This window comes from Neomonachus schauinslandi, chromosome 10 (assembly GCF_002201575.2).
Source record: "Neomonachus schauinslandi chromosome 10, ASM220157v2, whole genome shotgun sequence".
NCBI lineage: Eukaryota > Metazoa > Chordata > Mammalia > Carnivora > Phocidae > Neomonachus > Neomonachus schauinslandi.
In genome coordinates, this window is record NC_058412.1 from 112,152,045 (window position 1) to 112,169,255 (window position 17,211).

At 41.9% G+C, this 17,211-nt stretch overlaps 1 protein-coding gene across 2 annotated transcripts in view; it reads right to left on the reverse strand.

Annotated features, from left to right (window-relative positions):
• The window catches only part of CSNK2A1 (casein kinase 2 alpha 1), a 52,504-nt gene extending 36,574 nt beyond the window's left edge, over positions 1 to 15,930 (reverse strand). For both annotated transcript variants that reach the window (XM_044918964.1, XM_021689071.2), the window contains exon 1: positions 15,807 to 15,930. The gene's annotated coding sequence lies outside the window, so the exon portion shown is untranslated. The remainder of the gene's footprint in view (positions 1 to 15,806) is intronic.
• Between the last annotated feature and the right edge of the window lie 1,281 nt (positions 15,931 to 17,211).

Here is a 17,211-nt window from a genome sequence, read left to right on the forward strand (position 1 = left end):
TGTCTTGGTTGTGATGGTGGTTACCTGAATCTCTTGTGTGTGTTAAAATCCACTGAACTGTGCACACAAAAAGGAACCAATTTTACTTACATTAATTTTAAAAATAAAAACTTTAAGGGGGAAATGATCATATGCTGTATCCTAAAACATAGGATAATTAAACATAGGATAACACAATTAACTTCATGCCAGTAAATTTGACATTCCTAGAGGAAAGATTTACCAAAACTAACATAAGAAGAAATGAAAACCTGAGTAGTCCCATAACCAGTTCAATCAGTACTGTAACTGGGTATCAGTTTACAGCCTCTGCTCTATTCTAATGTCTTTCTACTGTACAGATTAACATTTCTAACACTTTAAAAAGTTTTAAACTTGGGCGCCTGGGTGGCTCAGTTGGTTAAGCGACTGCCTTCGGCTCAGGTCATGATCCTGGAGTCCTGGGATCGAGTCCCGCATCGGGCTCCCTGCTCGGCGGGGAGCCTGCTTCTCCCTCTGACCCTCCCCCGCTCATGCTCTCTCCATCTCAGTCTCTCTCTCAAATAAATAAATAAAATCTTTAAAAAAAAAAAAAAAGTTTTAAACTTTTAAAACATTAAGCAAAGGAGTACTGACCATGCTTTTCCTTCTCTGTGACTTTAATTTTATGACCTCCAATAATCTTGCTAGGGGAAACTTTACTCACCCTTCAAGAATTAGCCCAGTTTTACATCCATGATAAAGCCTTTCTATACCTCTCCAAAATAAGCCAAGTGCTCCTCTATGGGACCAAAGCACTCCCATATACTCATTACATTATCAATTGTTTTGTTTATGCCATTCTCTCTCCTCAATAGATTATAAACTCAAGGAGCTAAACCGTAATTTATTTCTCTTGGTATATGCCCTGTATTTATCACAGTGCCTAGCACAGGGATGTGTTCCATAAATGTCTGACAGACTTTTAAGGTAATAATATACAATATTTTGGTAAAAATCAATCTGGCTTGCATACAGACCTGCTCATGTTCAAAATCAAGAAAAGCACTTTGGCTGTATGATGGTATTTTTGATCTGCAGCTAATTTTAAAGATGTTCTCTGGTCTTACATGTAAAGCACATCCATCACCAACACAAGAGGTAAAACAGTGATACTATTATTTCCCAATGAGATACGAAACCAGTCAATATGTGTGAGAGATGTTTCTTTGGAGCCACAAGCTTTATTTTTTATTTTTATTTTTTTATTTGAGAGAGAGAGATGAAAAGCATGAGTGGGAGTGCAGAGGGAAAGGGAGAAGCAGACTCCCCACTGAGCAGGGAGCCCAACACGGGGCTCCATCCCATGACCCAGACATCATGAACCTGAGCTGAAGGCAGACACTTACCTGACTGAGCCACCCAGGTGCCCCTGGAGCCACAAGCTTTTATGAGGCTATGTGATTTACCCATGTGTACAGCACAGTGCCTGACAATCCATGATAGAGCCACAGAAAGTTATTACTGAAAGACATAAAGCCTGGATTTATAAAGCACCATGAGGTTATAGAAAGAATGGGAACACTGGAACCACTGAGATGAAATATGACCTTGGCTCTGTCATTTAACTTATCGGATTATGAGGAAACTGCAGAATATAAGGATTAATACCCTCTCCTACTCTTTACTGTCATGGAGGTTACACAGGAGACAACCATACTTCCTGTAGGTGACCAATAAGCAGTAAACAACAGGGTAGGTTGTTCGAAACTTGCCAACAATAGAAAACAGGCTGGAACTTAGGGCAGCAAACACTGGCTGACTTCCAACTCTAATGATACGTGAAAGCCTATGGAGGGTCAATGACTGCTCCTTAGGATTTGTATTTACCACTTTTAAACTTAACAAGTCCAAGACATAGGTATTATCTTCCCCATTTTACAGAAGGCAAAGTGGAGTAATCTCTGTAAGGTCACAGAGAGGTGGTGATTTATTGTCTAGATTCACAGCCTACTCATTCTGTTCTACAGCAAACAATGTCCCATTTGGCTCACAATAGTATTTTTTTTTCAATTTTAAAAACTTATATAAAATCCACATGACCTAAAACTCACTCTTTTCAAGTGCACAACTCGGTGGTTTTTAGTATATTCACAACATGCAACCATCACCACTATCTGATTCTAGAACATTTCTATCACATCGAAAAGAAACCCAATACTCCAGAGCAGCCATTCCTAATGCTCCACCTCCCCCTGCCAATGTGTTTTCTATCTATGGATTTGCCTATCCTGGACATTTCATATAAATGGAATCAATCACACAATGTGACTTTGTGTGTCTGGTTTCTTTCATTTAGTATGTTTTCAAGGTTCGTCCATGTTGTAGTTTCTGTCATGGTAGTTCATTCCTTTATATAGCTAAATCCACTGGATGGCTATACTACATTTTGTTTATCCATCAGTTGATAAAACATTTGCGGTTTCCTCTCTTTGGCCACTATGAACAATGCTGCTATGAACATTCATGTACAAGTTTTTCACAGTGTTTTTAAAAAGTGAATCAGCTATGCGGCCTCTGAGTTGTGCAGTCAGTTCAGTGTCTAACTCTTGGTTTTGGCTCAGGTCACAATCTCAGGGCTGTAAGATCAAGCCCGAGCTGGACTCCCCGCTCAGCATGGAGTCCGCTTCCCCTCTCCCTCTCCCCCAACTCACGTGTGCACACTCGCTCTTCCTCTAAAATAAATAAATAAATCTTAAAGTGAATCAGCTATCAAGCTAAATTATGTATTAAAATTTTTCATTATAAATATTTAAGTGTGACTTAGCTGCCAACACTAAAAACAAAAAAAATTAACCTTCAATTTATCAAAAGAAGAAAAAGTAGGTAGGTCTGTCAGGTAACAATAATTCTGTATTCCTACACTGATAAAAATCATTTGAATCAGCTAACCTGTGTTATCCAACAATGGGGCTCTAGAACCCACCCAATGGAGATGCTATAGGTAAACCTGGCTGTTCATTTATCTTATGGTCTGACTCCTGTAGGTATTTGGGTTAGCAATCCCTGCTCTATACTAAATACATATGTAAGATTAGAAAATTAATTAATTAATACTACATATCTTACAAAAGTAAATGGGGGAAATATGGGCAAAGAAAATATCCAGCATTACATGCAGTGGCAAGCACATTTAAGTTCTCAATTTAAGACTATTTAGAATTCACAATATACCTTTTGCCAATTAAGAAATGCAGAATCAAACATGGATTTACAGAAAAATTCTAACGGTCAAGACCCTTCCTCTGCACTCCAACAACACTCTTTGTTTACTCCTTCCATCTAGCACGGTCACTGTACTGTCACACATCCGTCTCTCTAGCTAGACAAAATTCCAAGGGTAGAGAACAGTGCCTCTGTACCCTCAGGAGTCTATCACAGAAGATGCATATGGTCCAGAATTGTTTGTTGAAAGAATAATACTGTGACAAATGATAAATCAGGCAAATGTTACAGTACTGAAAATAATGAAAAGGGGAAATCATTATTTGGGCTACATAAATTATAGCATTAAAAATGGAGTCCAACAATGAGATCAGAGGTCCATGAAACTCCCTGTAAATATATACAAAATGGCCTGTGCAGGTACATTTTTTGAAGAAAAGGTCTGTAGCTTCTGTTAACAGACCGAGAGGAATCTGTAAACCCCAGCTGAATTAAAAATCCCATTTTTAACATTGTAAAATATCCATCTTAAAAGGTTAACTTGATAATTTACATAACTATTAATTAAATTTCTCAAACAATATTTTTTAAAAAAGATTTTATTTATTTATTTGAGAGAGAGAGAGAGCACAAGAGGGGGTAGGGTCAGAGGGAGAAGCAGGCTTCCCGCGAAGCAGGGAGCCCAATGTGGGACTTGATCCCAGGACTCTGGGATCATGACCTGAGCTGAAGGCAGCTGCTTAACCAACTGAGCCACCCAGGCACCCTCTCAAACAATATTAAACAATTTGTTTCTCAAACAAATATTAAACAATTAAATTTCTCTTTCCTGAAGGGATAGAGGAAGACAATGTATCCTAGGCTTCAATTTATGTTCTAGCATGAGAAGGAAGCTTGACAAATGATTAACAAAATGTCAGCTTCAGAAAAGATACAGTGGCATTCAGAGTCACTCAGGTGAAGACAACAGTTTTAAGCATGGGTACTTTAGTTTTTGCTTCACTGTATAAAAAAATAACCTGAATTTCTTCACAAGTGTCTAAACTTGAATCGTTTATAGTCTTATTTTTTTTGAAGATTTTATTTATTGAAAGAGAGTGAGCGTGCGCAAGTGGGCGGGGAGATGGGGGAGGGAGAGATAATCTTAAGTGGACTCCACGCTGAGCCCAGAGCTCCATCTCATGACCCTGAGATCGTGACCTGAGTTGAAATCAAGAGCTAGACACTTAAAGCACCGAGCCACCCACATGCCCCTATAGTCTTACTTTTTAAAGTATCTCTCTCTTTTTTTTAAAGGATTTTATTTTCAAGCAATCTCCATATCCAACATGGGACTCAAATTTATAATCCTGAGATAAGAGTCACATGCTCTCCTGACTAAGCCAGCCACACGCCCCTAAAATATATCTCTCAAATTATATGTGGAAAGAAAATTACTTGAGGGTCTGAGAGATACTTTAAAATGGTCTTTTCTAAATTTAAAGCCAAGATTATTTTAAGATTTGTGGCCTTTTGCATCTTAAAACTGTTAAAAAAAAAAAAGTTACCAAACTTTCTAAATCAGTGCTTACTGACTTCTTAAAAGTCAAACACCAAGAGAAAATAGTATTTGTATGGTATACTGGGATGAGTGATCAAGACTTTTGGACCCAAGGTCATTGGCTTGGATGCCCTGTAGCCTGCACAAATGGCTAGAGGGTTGAGGGGACCAGTACCTTAGCCCATCTGTAACTCCCGCTGATGTAGTACATTGGCTGAAAAATCCTGGTTTAAATAACATACAGAGATCACAAGCTGAAATTGCTAAAATCCGTGCAGTAGATTGAAAAACCTATTTCATAACTCCCCTTGTTTCAAGGGATATGCATGTAATCATCTTTTGAGCCTTCTAGTCCAGATATACCATTAATGAACAATGATTTCCTCTGAGAGACCATCTATTTGGATGGAGGTAATTGGCACACACACAAAAAAACCAAACAACAAATACAAACTAAGCCTCGCAACCCTAACTTGGAAGAATAAGCCAAAAGAAAACAGGTTAATGGAAAAACATGAATGTAATATTAAGTGAAATCACCTTTCTCCCTCCACTTTATAATGATTCTACTTTTTTGTCTCAAGGTCATGAACAATATTCTCTCTCACCTATCAAACTAATGCCATGTAAGTCATGGTGTTTTATTTTTAAATTGGGGGAAAATATACAGGTTAAAAGGTTAACAATTAGCTCCTTGACCCCTTAACCAACTCTGACCTTCAAATCCCAAGACTCCAAGTACACACTGAATAAGCCAGAAAACTACCCATTTAAAGCCAACAGTGTAAGTTTCTTCTGGTCCTGTTAAGGGTCCAAATTTGCAATATAAATATTCACAATAAACCTGATTAACTCACAAAATTATTGCTTACATAAACCTGCAGAATATTTAAGACATTACAACCCAAACACATTACTGGGCCTCCTGTCTTTACTTCCATCTACAAAATTTACAACAGTCCTGTTTTAAAAGGCAATACACTCAAGCTTTACCATAAAACAAATGAGTATGGAATAACAAAAAACATTAGCATTTGGGCTCTCTGTGTGAATTTCATTTCTCTACCTTTAAGCCAGAAAAGGAATCAAAGGGTCAATGTTACGTAAATAACAAGAACAGTTGGAGGTCTTCCAATGAAGGGAAGTATTATAAGGAAAGCCAAGCAGTTTGACTTGAAATAACACAGCTCTACCTCAAACGCCTGACAGAAGTCTGAAGTCTAGTACTGTCTCCAATAATACAGAATATAATAAATCATGGGCAAAGAAGACTTCATCTGTGTATCATTTTATCAGGCAACACAATCAAAATAAAGTCATAATCTAAAACTTAATTCCACTGGCCATGACCCTCTGGAACACAAAGACCAAAAACTTCATTTGAGATCTAGCGTAATCTAAAGTATAATCCAGCATTTATGTATGTAATAACTACTGCTTTCCATTTGAATGCCTCTTATAAACCAGGCATGGGAGGAAATGTAAACTCCCATTTTATTTATTTATTTTTTATTTAAAAAAATATTTTATTTATTTATCTGACAGAGAGAGACACAGCAAGAGAGGGAACACAAGCAGAGGGAGTGGGAGAGGGAGAAGCAGGCTTCCCGCTGAGCAGATAGCCAGATGCGGGGCTTGATCCCAGGACCCGGGGATCATGACCTGAGCTGAAGGCAGATGCTTAACGACTGAGCCACCCAGGCGCCCCATAAACTCCCATTTTAGAAATAAACAGGTGCAGGGGCACCTGGGTGGCTCAATCCATTCAGCCTTGGACTCTTGATTTCAGCTCAGGTTGTGAGATCGAGCCCTGCATCCAGCTGCTTGAGATTCTCTCTCTCCTCCTTCTGCCCCTCCCCCACATGCACAGACACACTCTTTCTCTCTAAAATAAATAAGTCTTTATAAAAAATAATAATAATAATAATAAACAGGTTCAGAGGTACCTGGGTGACTCAGTTGGTTAAGTGCCCGGCTCTTGATTTCGATTCAGGTCATGATCTCAGGGTTGTGAAACTGAGCCCCACGATGGCCATGGAACCTGCTCAACATTCTCCCTCTCCCCCTCCTGCCGCCCCACACCTAGCACTGTGTGTGTGTGTGTGGGGGGGGAGACAGAGAGAGAGAGAAAGAAAGAACGAACGAACAGACGGACAAGAAAGGGAGGAAGAGAAAGAAAGAGGTTCAGAGGTTGAATAAATGACCTGCCAAAGATCAAAGGATTACTAAATGATGGAGGCCAGACTTGAATTCTAGTCTGTTTAGGATTCAAAGCCTACATAGGTTATTTTCACTAATTCAACACTATTTCCCTAATTCTGCACACTAATTCAATTAACAGCCTACCATTAATATTACAATGAAATGGGCTGCTTTAAATGTGGAGGCAAGATGAAGGGTGGAGATGTGAGTTTCAAAAATCAGAAGTCTTCATTAGTCTCTTATCTGAATGAGCTGCCTACAGGCCACAATGGTATAAAAATTGGGTTTTAAAAGATGGAAGACCAAGGCAACTGGGTGGCTCAGTTGCATAAGCATCTGCCTTCAGCTCAGGTCATGATCTCAGTGTCTTGAGATAGAGTCCTGTGTGGGCTCCCTGCTCAGCGGGGAGTCTGCTTCTCCCTCTCCCTCGGCACCCCCCTCCAAACCCGCTTGTGCTCTCTCTCCCTCAAATAATAAGATTAAAAAAAAAAAAAAAGATGGGAGACCGATTTCAAAGCAGATGATTATTTGTATTCAGTCTATATAGTCATAAATACAAAGAATGCTTTAACACTTTAAAGTACTGATAAAGATAGGTTCATGCTCCGCCTACAGGGTGTCTGATTTAAGAATATGAGCAAACAAGAAAGTTAGTGGATTACCTGAGAGAATAGGACATAAAAATGTTAATACAGTTAAAACTTCTTCAAACATATTCCTAACACATAATAACCAAGCACCAGTAAACTATGATCAAAGAACCACTGGGAATAAGACCTCTGATCCAGGTCCACACGGCTCTTGGGGAGCAAACCTTGAACTTTCCCTGAGTCTGAGATGGGAAGATTCACTTTGCTATCTAGAAGAGAACCTTAGATTCACCAAGACTAGATAACCACTCTGGCAAGGTACACTGTACTTGAGCAACTGAGGCAATCTACACTGGGTGTAACTTATATACCGACCCACCCCTACCCAGCACCAATTCAGTAGCTCACACTCACCCAGCAGGACACACCAGAAACAGGAAGTACAGATCAAAAGGCCTCATTAAAAAATAAGAACTCCTGGCAGCAGATAATGAAAATAGAGTAAAGAGTAGCAGCACTGCAAAGAACACATTGTCTCCACTACAGCAAAGAGAAAGAATTCATGTGAGTCAGGCACCCAGCATTTTATAAAATGAAATTTTCATCCTCACAGTAACCCTGAGAAAACATTAGCTGGTGCTTTAGTTATTAATCCTCACAAGAACACTCTGAGGCAAGTACTACTACTATCCTCATTTTACAGATGAAGAAACTGAAGGTTAATAAATTGTCCATGGGGGGCACCTAGGTGGCTCAGTCGTTAAGCGTCTGCCTTCGGCTCAGGTCATGATCCCAGCCGGTGTCCTGAGACCAAGCCCTGTCCCTGCTCAGCGGGAAGCCTGTTTCTCCCTCTCCCACTCCCCCGCTTGTGTTCCCTCTCTTGCTGTGTCTCTCTCTGTCAAATAAATAAATAAAAATAAAATAAAAATAAATTGTCCATGGTAGCTGCTATCCCAATTGGAGAAATGGCAAAATCCAGGCTTAAGAGGGTTAAGTAAGCTCCAAATTTGGTCACTTCACTCCAAAGCTGGAGTTCTTTCCAACTATCCTGTTTGCCCATCCCCTGCAATCTCAGTTAAAGAATTCCATTAAAAATAAATTCTCAATCCCTCCCCTACAGATTTCTGTAGCTGTTTCAGAAACCATACCTAAGATACAAAGCCTCCCCCCCCCCCGAAAGATACAAAGCCAATAGGAGTTTTCATAAGAAAACATCTCAGAAAGCTACTAAGTTGTGGAAGGATACATGATTACAAAATGTCATTTAATTGTAAGCTTGGGGACAGGGACTATCTAGAGATCCTTAGCACAGCACCTACCAGGTATGTAGTAGGCACTCAGGGTCTGTTGAACAAGTAACATCTTTTGACGGGTTAGAAATTCAATTTTTAAAGGAAAATAATTTATCCATTCATTTTTAACAGGGTTGCTTTCTTAAAATTTACAGAACATTAATGAGATAGCTAAACTGAGAAATGGCCATTAGCGCATTACTCATAACTTCAGAAAAATTCCAAGTGTTCACTTTTCTAAGCAGATTAAAATGTTTCAGCTAATAAAAACCTGTCAGAAAAATCCATGAGACAAGAAAGTATAAAAAGAAAAAAGTGGCCAAAATAAAGGCATTTAAAATGTGACATATATAAATTATAAAAGATTATTCTAAATGTACCCTGGTATTTAACCCTAAAACCCTCACATCAGATAACCCAATATTTTCTATGCAAGAAAACATTATCACCACTAATGTAAAAAAAGCCTGCCCACCATAGCAACTGTTGCTAAGGAGGCTTCTCATATCTAAGGCTGAAAGACACAGGATTTGTAGAAACCAATGAAATACCACTCCTAGCATGATACTGTGAATTCTTTCACCTTAAACTTTTAAAAAGACTCAATATTTCTATGTGGGGGGGAAAATGTGTGTTGGTCAACAACTAGGTCTGCTGAAATCTACCCCAGAGAATACCAAATATTTAAGAAAAACTACCAATTATCTATAACCCAATGCAAATATATCCTTTGTTAAAATGACAGCAGTTCCTTTTCCTTAATCCTGGAGGAATTTCTTTATTTGAAAAGCTAGCTGGCCCAGATTTCTATTAAGAAACAGCTAAATGATCTACCACTTTTGAAATTACCCATTTTAGGAGTTCAAAGACATTTAGGTGTACAAATACACTAATTCTCTTGGGAAACAAACTTGGCTCAGATCATCCAATGAATTGTGATAGACCAAGGATCAAATCCACTTCTAATTTTTTTAAAAAGACTTTATTTTTAAGTAATCTCTATACCCAACCTGGGGCTCGAACTCACAACCCCGAGATCAAGAGTTGCATGCTCCACTGACTGAGCCAACAAGGCTCCCCAATCAGTTTTTCATTCTAAATCAAATATTACGGGGTGCCTGGGTGGCTTAGTCATTGGGCGTCTGCCTTTGGCTCAGGTCATGATCCCAGGGTCCTGGGATTAAGCCCCGCATTGGGCTCCCTGCTCAGCAGGAAGCCTGCTTCTCCCTCTCCCACCGCTTGTGTTCCCTCTCTTGCTGTCAAATAAATAAATAAATAAAATCTTTACAAAATCAATCAATCAAATATCACAAACATTATTATTACCTTAAAGTGCTAAGACCTTACCTTACACCTAATCCAACAAGTCATATCATTTGTCAGTTTCTAAACTTATACAAATTGACTGTATTATGCAGAGATTGTCATACAGTTGCCAAAACAATTATCATAAATGTTGTAACAGTTAACATCTATCTCTGGGGCCCTTCATATGGTAGGTACTGTGCTAAATCTGTTACATCCACTATGGCGATTCTCACAATGACTCCATGAGGAAAGTGAGGCACAGAGAAATCTGTCCAAGGTAAAACCTAGAAAAAGGGAAAGGCAAGGGTGCACAGGGAATATGGTTCAAAAGCCATGAATCTCCATTGCCTGGACCAGCATTCTAGGCCAGCTCTAGGGCTGATTCTTGGTTGAGCCACTTAACCTTCGTGTGGCCCAATTTCCTTTACTCTAAACCCTAAAGTCAAAAATACAGTCTCAGAAGTCCTTCATACCCTGAAATGTTCTAATTTTATAATCATCTTTCTATTCAGGTAACTAACTCAAAAAGAATTGGACTTCTTTCCTCCAACCTCTGAAGTCCTCACTAAAGTTGAGAGTCCATTTTATTAATCTAATCAATAGGACACTATTGCAGAACAAAAACAAACAGGCTTTCTTAAAAGCTAGAACTCCATTCTGCAATTATAATTCCCAAATCTGACTCTTAACCTCAAATGATAATGACAGGGAGAAAAGACCTTAACAACTCGGGGTTGGGGTAGGAGGTGTAAAAAGAACAGACTATACTGTACAGAGGTGGTTATCAATTCACAAAAAAAGATCACCCATTTCCATCTCCTCCAAAAAGTTGGAAATAGGGGTGTCTGGGTGGCTCAGTCGTTAAGCGTCTGCATTCGGCTCAGGTCAGGATCCCAGGGTCCTGGGATCGAGCCCCGCATCGGGCTCCCTGCTCCGCGGGAAACCTGCTTCTCCCTCTCCCATTCCCCCTGCTTGTATTCCCTCTCTCGCTGTGTCTCTCTCTGTCAAATAAATAAAATCTTTAAAAATAAATAAAAAGTTGGAAATAAGTCTTTAAAGGGCTTTCATATAAACTCACTGCTTCATTCAACCAATAAAAAGTAATGAAGAAAAGGGGCGCCTGGGTGGCTCAGTTGGTTAAGCGACTGCCTTCAGCTCAGGTCATGATCCTGGAGTCCCTGGATCGAGTCCCGCATCGGGCTCCCTGCTCGGCAGGGAGTCTGCTTCTCCCTCTGACCCTCCCCCCTCTCATGTGCTCTCTCTCATTCTCTCTCTGTCAAATAAATAAATAAAATCTTAAAAAAAAAGTAATGAAGAAATTATGTCATTAATCCAAGACATTTATTATAGGCATGGGAAAATCACCTATTTATAGGATAAATCCTACCAAAATGGTTTAGAACTCTAGAATCTACATTTTACCAAGCTAGTCATCTAGCCAATTCAAATTGCACTTAAGGACAGTAACAGGATATTTAAACACCAAGGAAAAAAGGCATAGATTCCACTCAACACAATTACTCTGTGAAGTCTTCTAGGACCAAATCACTTTGCAAAATAATCCTTGCTACTTTTGTTCTCTAGAAAATAATCTCCCCAAGATTCTTAAATAAAATCACCAAAACCCCCTCTATTAGTTTTCTATTGTTGCTATAACAAATTACCACAAATATAAAACAACACGAACTTATTATCTCACAGTTTCTATAGGCCAGAAGTCAGGTGGGCTTGGCTGGGTCTTCTGCTTAGGGTCCTGCAAGACCAAAAATCAAGATGTCCACGCTGCTCTCTTCCTTGTTGGAAACTCCAGGGAGAAATCTGCTTCCAGGCTCATTTAGATTGTTGGCCAAGTTTAGTTTCTTGGGTTGTATGACTGATGCCTCCATTTCCTTGCTGGCTGTCAGGCAGGGCTGCCCACATGCTTTCCATGAAGCCCCCTCCAGTAATGTCAGGTTGACTCCCTCTCATGTTTCAAATCTCTGACTTGTTCTGCCCATCTCTCTGACTCCAGCTGGAGAACGTTCTCTGCCTTCATGTTAGATTGGACCCACTCAGAAAATCCAGGATAATCTTCCTATCTTAAAATACTTAAACCATAATTACATTTGCAAAGTCCCTTTTGCCACATAATGTTAATATTTAGATTCCAGGGATGGGTGGGGCAGGGTATCATTTCATCTACCACAGCCCACCGTCTGACCTCCAGAGATTCATCTCTCTCCCAAATGCAAAATACATCCATCCCACATCCTAAGGTCTCATTCCGTTATAGCATCAACTCAAAGTCCAAAAATCTCACCTAAAGCTCATCAATTAAAAAGTCCCTAATCTCATTTTCTAAATCAGGTGTAGATGAGGCTCTGAGCATAATACAGTAAGTAAAACTCATGGGGCACAATTCCTGAAAACAAAAGTTATCTGCTCCCAACAGACAATGGTGGGACAGGCACAGGGCAGCAGTTAAAGACATTCCAGTTCCAACAAGAAAAATGGAAGAGAAAACAGATCCATTGGTCCAAAGCAGTTTCAAAATCTGGGCAAACTCTGTTCCATTTCAAAGTAAGGGCAAAATCCTCTGTAGCTTTCAGGTCCACCTCTCTGTGCTCTTGGTTCCACCCTCTGAGTCACCCACCTTTTTTAATGAAAAGCAGCAAACTCACACCTGAGTTTTACCAGCCTGTTTCCTGCCTAGAATTTGGAGGTTTTAATAGCCCTCTTTAACTTTCTACTGTCTTTTTCAATCCAAGCTGGCATTGTTTCTGATAGTATAAAATCCTCAAAGACCTCATGGACTTTCCACAAATTTCACAGGGGTTCACTCCATTAGTCAGATTCATATCCACAAATACACCAGACTGCACCTTCAACCCTCTGCTTGGAAATCTCCTCTGCTGGATAGCCAGGTTCATCACTTACCAGTTCTCTCTTCCATATAACCACAGGATACAATTCTAAGCTTATTTGCCACTATGTAACAAAGATTCTCTTTCCTCCAGTTTCCAGTGCCTATGTCATTGCCACCTGGCCCTAACTTGCAGTCAACATCCCTATTTCTATAATCTGTTCCAGGCCTTTTCTATCAGACTCCTCAAATATTTTCTAGCTTTCATCCACTTCCACGTTTTTGGGTAACAGTATCCCACTCCAGGTACCAAAAATCTATACTAGTGTTTTACTGCTGCCATAACAAATTACAACAAACAGGAGTGGCTTAAAACAATAGAAATTCATTATCTCACAGTTTCTGTGGGTCAGAAGCTGGTGGGCGTGGCTATGCTTTCTGCTTAGGGTCTCACAAGGCCAAAATCAAGGAATATTCCTTGCTGGAAACTCTGGGGAAGAATCCACTTCCAAGCTCATTCAGGTTGTTGGTCAAACTCACTCAGTTTCTTGTGGTTGTAGGACTGAGGTCTCCATTTCCTTGCTGGTTGTCAGCTGGGGCTGGTCTCTGCTACTAGAGGCTGCCTGTATTCCTTCTCATGCTTTCTATGTGGCCCCCTCTAGCAACAGCAAATGGAGTCCCTCTCATGATTGGAATCTCTGATTTCACCCTTCTCCCCTCTCTTGACTCCAAAGTGGAAAAAGCTCTCTGCTTTTAAGGGCACGTGTGATTAGGTTGGGCCTACCCACGAAATGCAAAATAGTCTTCCTACTTTAAGATTCTTAACCCTAATAAGATCTGTAAAGTGCCTTTTACCATGTAACATATTTACAGATTCTGGCAATTAAAGTATAGACATCTTTTTTGGCAGGGGTGGCATTCTGTCGACTACAAACCCAAACCCTATGTAGGGCTTTAAACTCAGTTCCTGAAGAAAATTTCCCCTTTGTCCAAAGGAGTATGTGAAGTAAAGGTGTCTGTTCAGAGTAAAATCAAAGACTCACCCTGTAACAGCGGCTAGGCAACAAGAGATCTAAAAATACACTGTGGGAAAGAAGCTGCCACTTGTTTTATCCCCAAACAGCAAGGCAATAAACCCATTACATAGAAGTAACCCAATGTTCCCCTTAAATGTGTGCTTCTCTTCTCTATTTTATTCCATACAAGAGAACATAACTGGGCATGTTTTTTTTGTTTTTTTTTTAACAAAAGTTGCCCCAGGGTGACCTAACTTTGTAAGCAGTTGATAAATCAATCTAAGCAAATTTCAAATCTTTGCATTCTTTCTTGAAGTCATGTACCCTCCCCCAATGGCACATGAAAGTCAAGTATTTCAAAGTCACACAAGGATAAACCTGCCCAGATAAAACAGCAGGTGAAGTTTTTAAAATGACTTGAGGAAGATCAAGTTATTGGTTCTGGTCTTTCAGTCAAAGGTCCACCAAGCCAATTAAGTCAACTGACTTACAACAAAACAAGAAACTGCAACAATTACTACAAAGGTAGTATTCTCCAGTCTTGCCTGTTAGATTCTTGACCACAAATTCTAGGCAGGACAGAGGAAGCCGAAATATACCACCTAGTCCCTTTAATCAAGCACTTACTACCTGTCAGGCACTGCGGTAAGCACTTGACACAAATTATCTTATTTACTGCTCACCATATTGCATGATTTAGGAAATACTGCCCCCACTCTACAGATAGGAAGACCAAGGTTTACAAAGATTAGGACACACAGCTAAGTAGTAATGGCATGATATTTGAGAACCCAAGCACTCTGGTTCTTTACCACTAGCCTGTACTGCCACTCCTTAGATGTAATGCAGTCTCCCAACTCCGAGAAAAATCTTCCTTTTCCAGTTTTCTTTTCATGTCCTCTCCCCATGCCCCCTTCTCATAGAACTCAGCAGCTGAAAGGTAATCAAGTCTTCCCAAATTAATTTACCACCTTCTTTTCAAACTCTTCCTTTCCCACAATGGCAACAGTCAAGAAGCTACTTCTTCCGACCCTGACTTTGCTTTCCAAAAAACAAACTACTGAAGCTCCACCCATCACCTGCCTAGACTAGAAATGTTCCAACGCTACAAAATAACAAACAACAAAAAAAAACAGAAACCAAAATAAAAGTCGTACTCTTTCAAAAGGTCACAAACTTAACATGTATACTGTTGGCCAAGCTTTCATTCTACATACTTCCCTTCCACCCAGGCTCCCAACTAACCCTTAACTCCAACTCCACCCATTCTGCCCCACTTCGTGGTCCCCTCCCCCTTTCTCCCCAGCGACCTCGCCCGGGGTTCCCTCTCCCTTGCACCCCAGTCTGCAGGTGGGAAGCCCGCCTGGCCCAGAGGGACCCTTAGAAGGCCCCCACTCCCATCTGCTCCGCTCCGCGGGAAGGTTCACCCCACCCTACCCAGCAGGCACCACTCCCCTAGGCACCCTCCCCCAGCATCCCCTAGTGGCCCCACCCCTCAAGCTCCCTTCCCCCTCCGGCGACCCCTTCCTCCAAGTTGCCCCCTAGTCCCCGCCCCAGTCCAGCCCTCTCCCCCGCAATAAGCCGGACTCCAGAAAGCCAGTTCCCACCCTCACATCAGCCTCTGCCCACGAAGCCTCACTCCCCGTCCTGAAGGGTGGCCCCAGGCCTCCCCGATGGGCTGCAGGGGCCTCGGCTGGTGTGGGGGGGGGGGGCAGGGGAAGGCGACGGGCCGCTCCGGAGTCCGCTGGGAGCGCGAGGGGAGACCGCGCCCTGTTGTCCCATCCTGGGCCCACCTCCACACCCAACGACCTCGCCTGGCGGCTCCCACCGTACCTGTGGTGGAAGCGGCAGCAGCGGCCGCTCGCCCCTCTCCTCACACAGACAATATGGCGGCGGCGGAGGAGGAGACACACGGCTCCGCCGCCAGCCGCAGGGACGAGAGCGAGGCTGCAGCCGCCGCTGCCGGAAGCGGAAACCCCCTTCCTACCAGGAGGCGGGGCGGGACCGCTTCCGATTCCACCCCCAGCGGAATCTGGCTGAGTGCGGCCATGCTGGGATGTGCTATTGTATCCCTGCAGGTGCAGTTCCGAATTGGGGGGCAAAATGGAAGAAATTCTCAATGTAAAGCATAATAAAGAGATTTGCAATAATTAAGAGCATTTTATTTTAGTACCTGTTAAGAACTGACGAGGCAGAGAAGAAGAACCTCCCATAGGCTTACAATTGGTTTGCCCCAAGCTAAGATGGCGGTCCCCATGTTTCCTGCACTTCACCCAGCTGACCGGTGGACAAGCCGGCCGGCCTTTCTTGAAGCATGCGCGACCCGCAGGGCTGTAAAGCGAAGCATTTTGGGAGATGGAGTCTCTTGCTCGGACCCCTCGACTAGGGTTAGGGTTCCAGCAGCACATTTGTTCTGCTCAAACTTTTGAGTTCGCAACAAAAGAACGAAAGTTGAACCCTCGGGGTGGTGTGGCGCGGGAGTCGAGGGAGTAATGATCCAAGCCCTGGAGAGACTGAGACTCAATTCCTGTCTCCTACAGGAGTCCTATTTAGAACTGCCCATCTAGAATAAAGTGTTTTCTTCCTTCGGTCTGCCCCTCCTCCCCCTCCCCTGGCCCAGACAACCTCCCCAAAGCAGCCACAGGGCACTTTATATCTTGCCAACCTGATCGTGGCGTCCTTATGGATAAATATCTTCCAGGGCTCTCCTTTGTGCACCGAAGATAGCCTAAGTTCTTCTCTGGACATCTACATTCTTAGATAAATTGGACAGCCCACTCACCCCCCTTTCTAGGCTCCTGTTGTGCCCCTCTCCTCTCATATTTCTGATGCTTCTACCTACTAAAACTGCCAACTATTCCTGGAGCTTATCTGTGTTGCCTCCCTCCCTTTGCGCTGGCGGTTACTTCTGTTACTGTCACCCCCTGAACTGGCTAACTTCGTATGTCCATTGAATTAATTCAGGGGTCCTTTCTTCTGGGGATCTACCCTCCCTTGAGCTTCCCCAGACGTAGGCACCATCATTCAGCAGCCTTGACTGGTCCCTAGCCTGCCTCCTCCGTCAGACTGTGAGCTCCCAGTGGACAGGGCTGGGTGTGATGATCACTGTCCTCTCTGCAGGCCCTGCTAAAAACTGGTGTGTTACTGAGAGGAATTCAAGTGTTAGCCTCACCTCTAGTGGGGCAGAGGTGTGAAGGCTGGAACACGGGTGAGGAGGTTGGGTTATTTTGGTACCAGC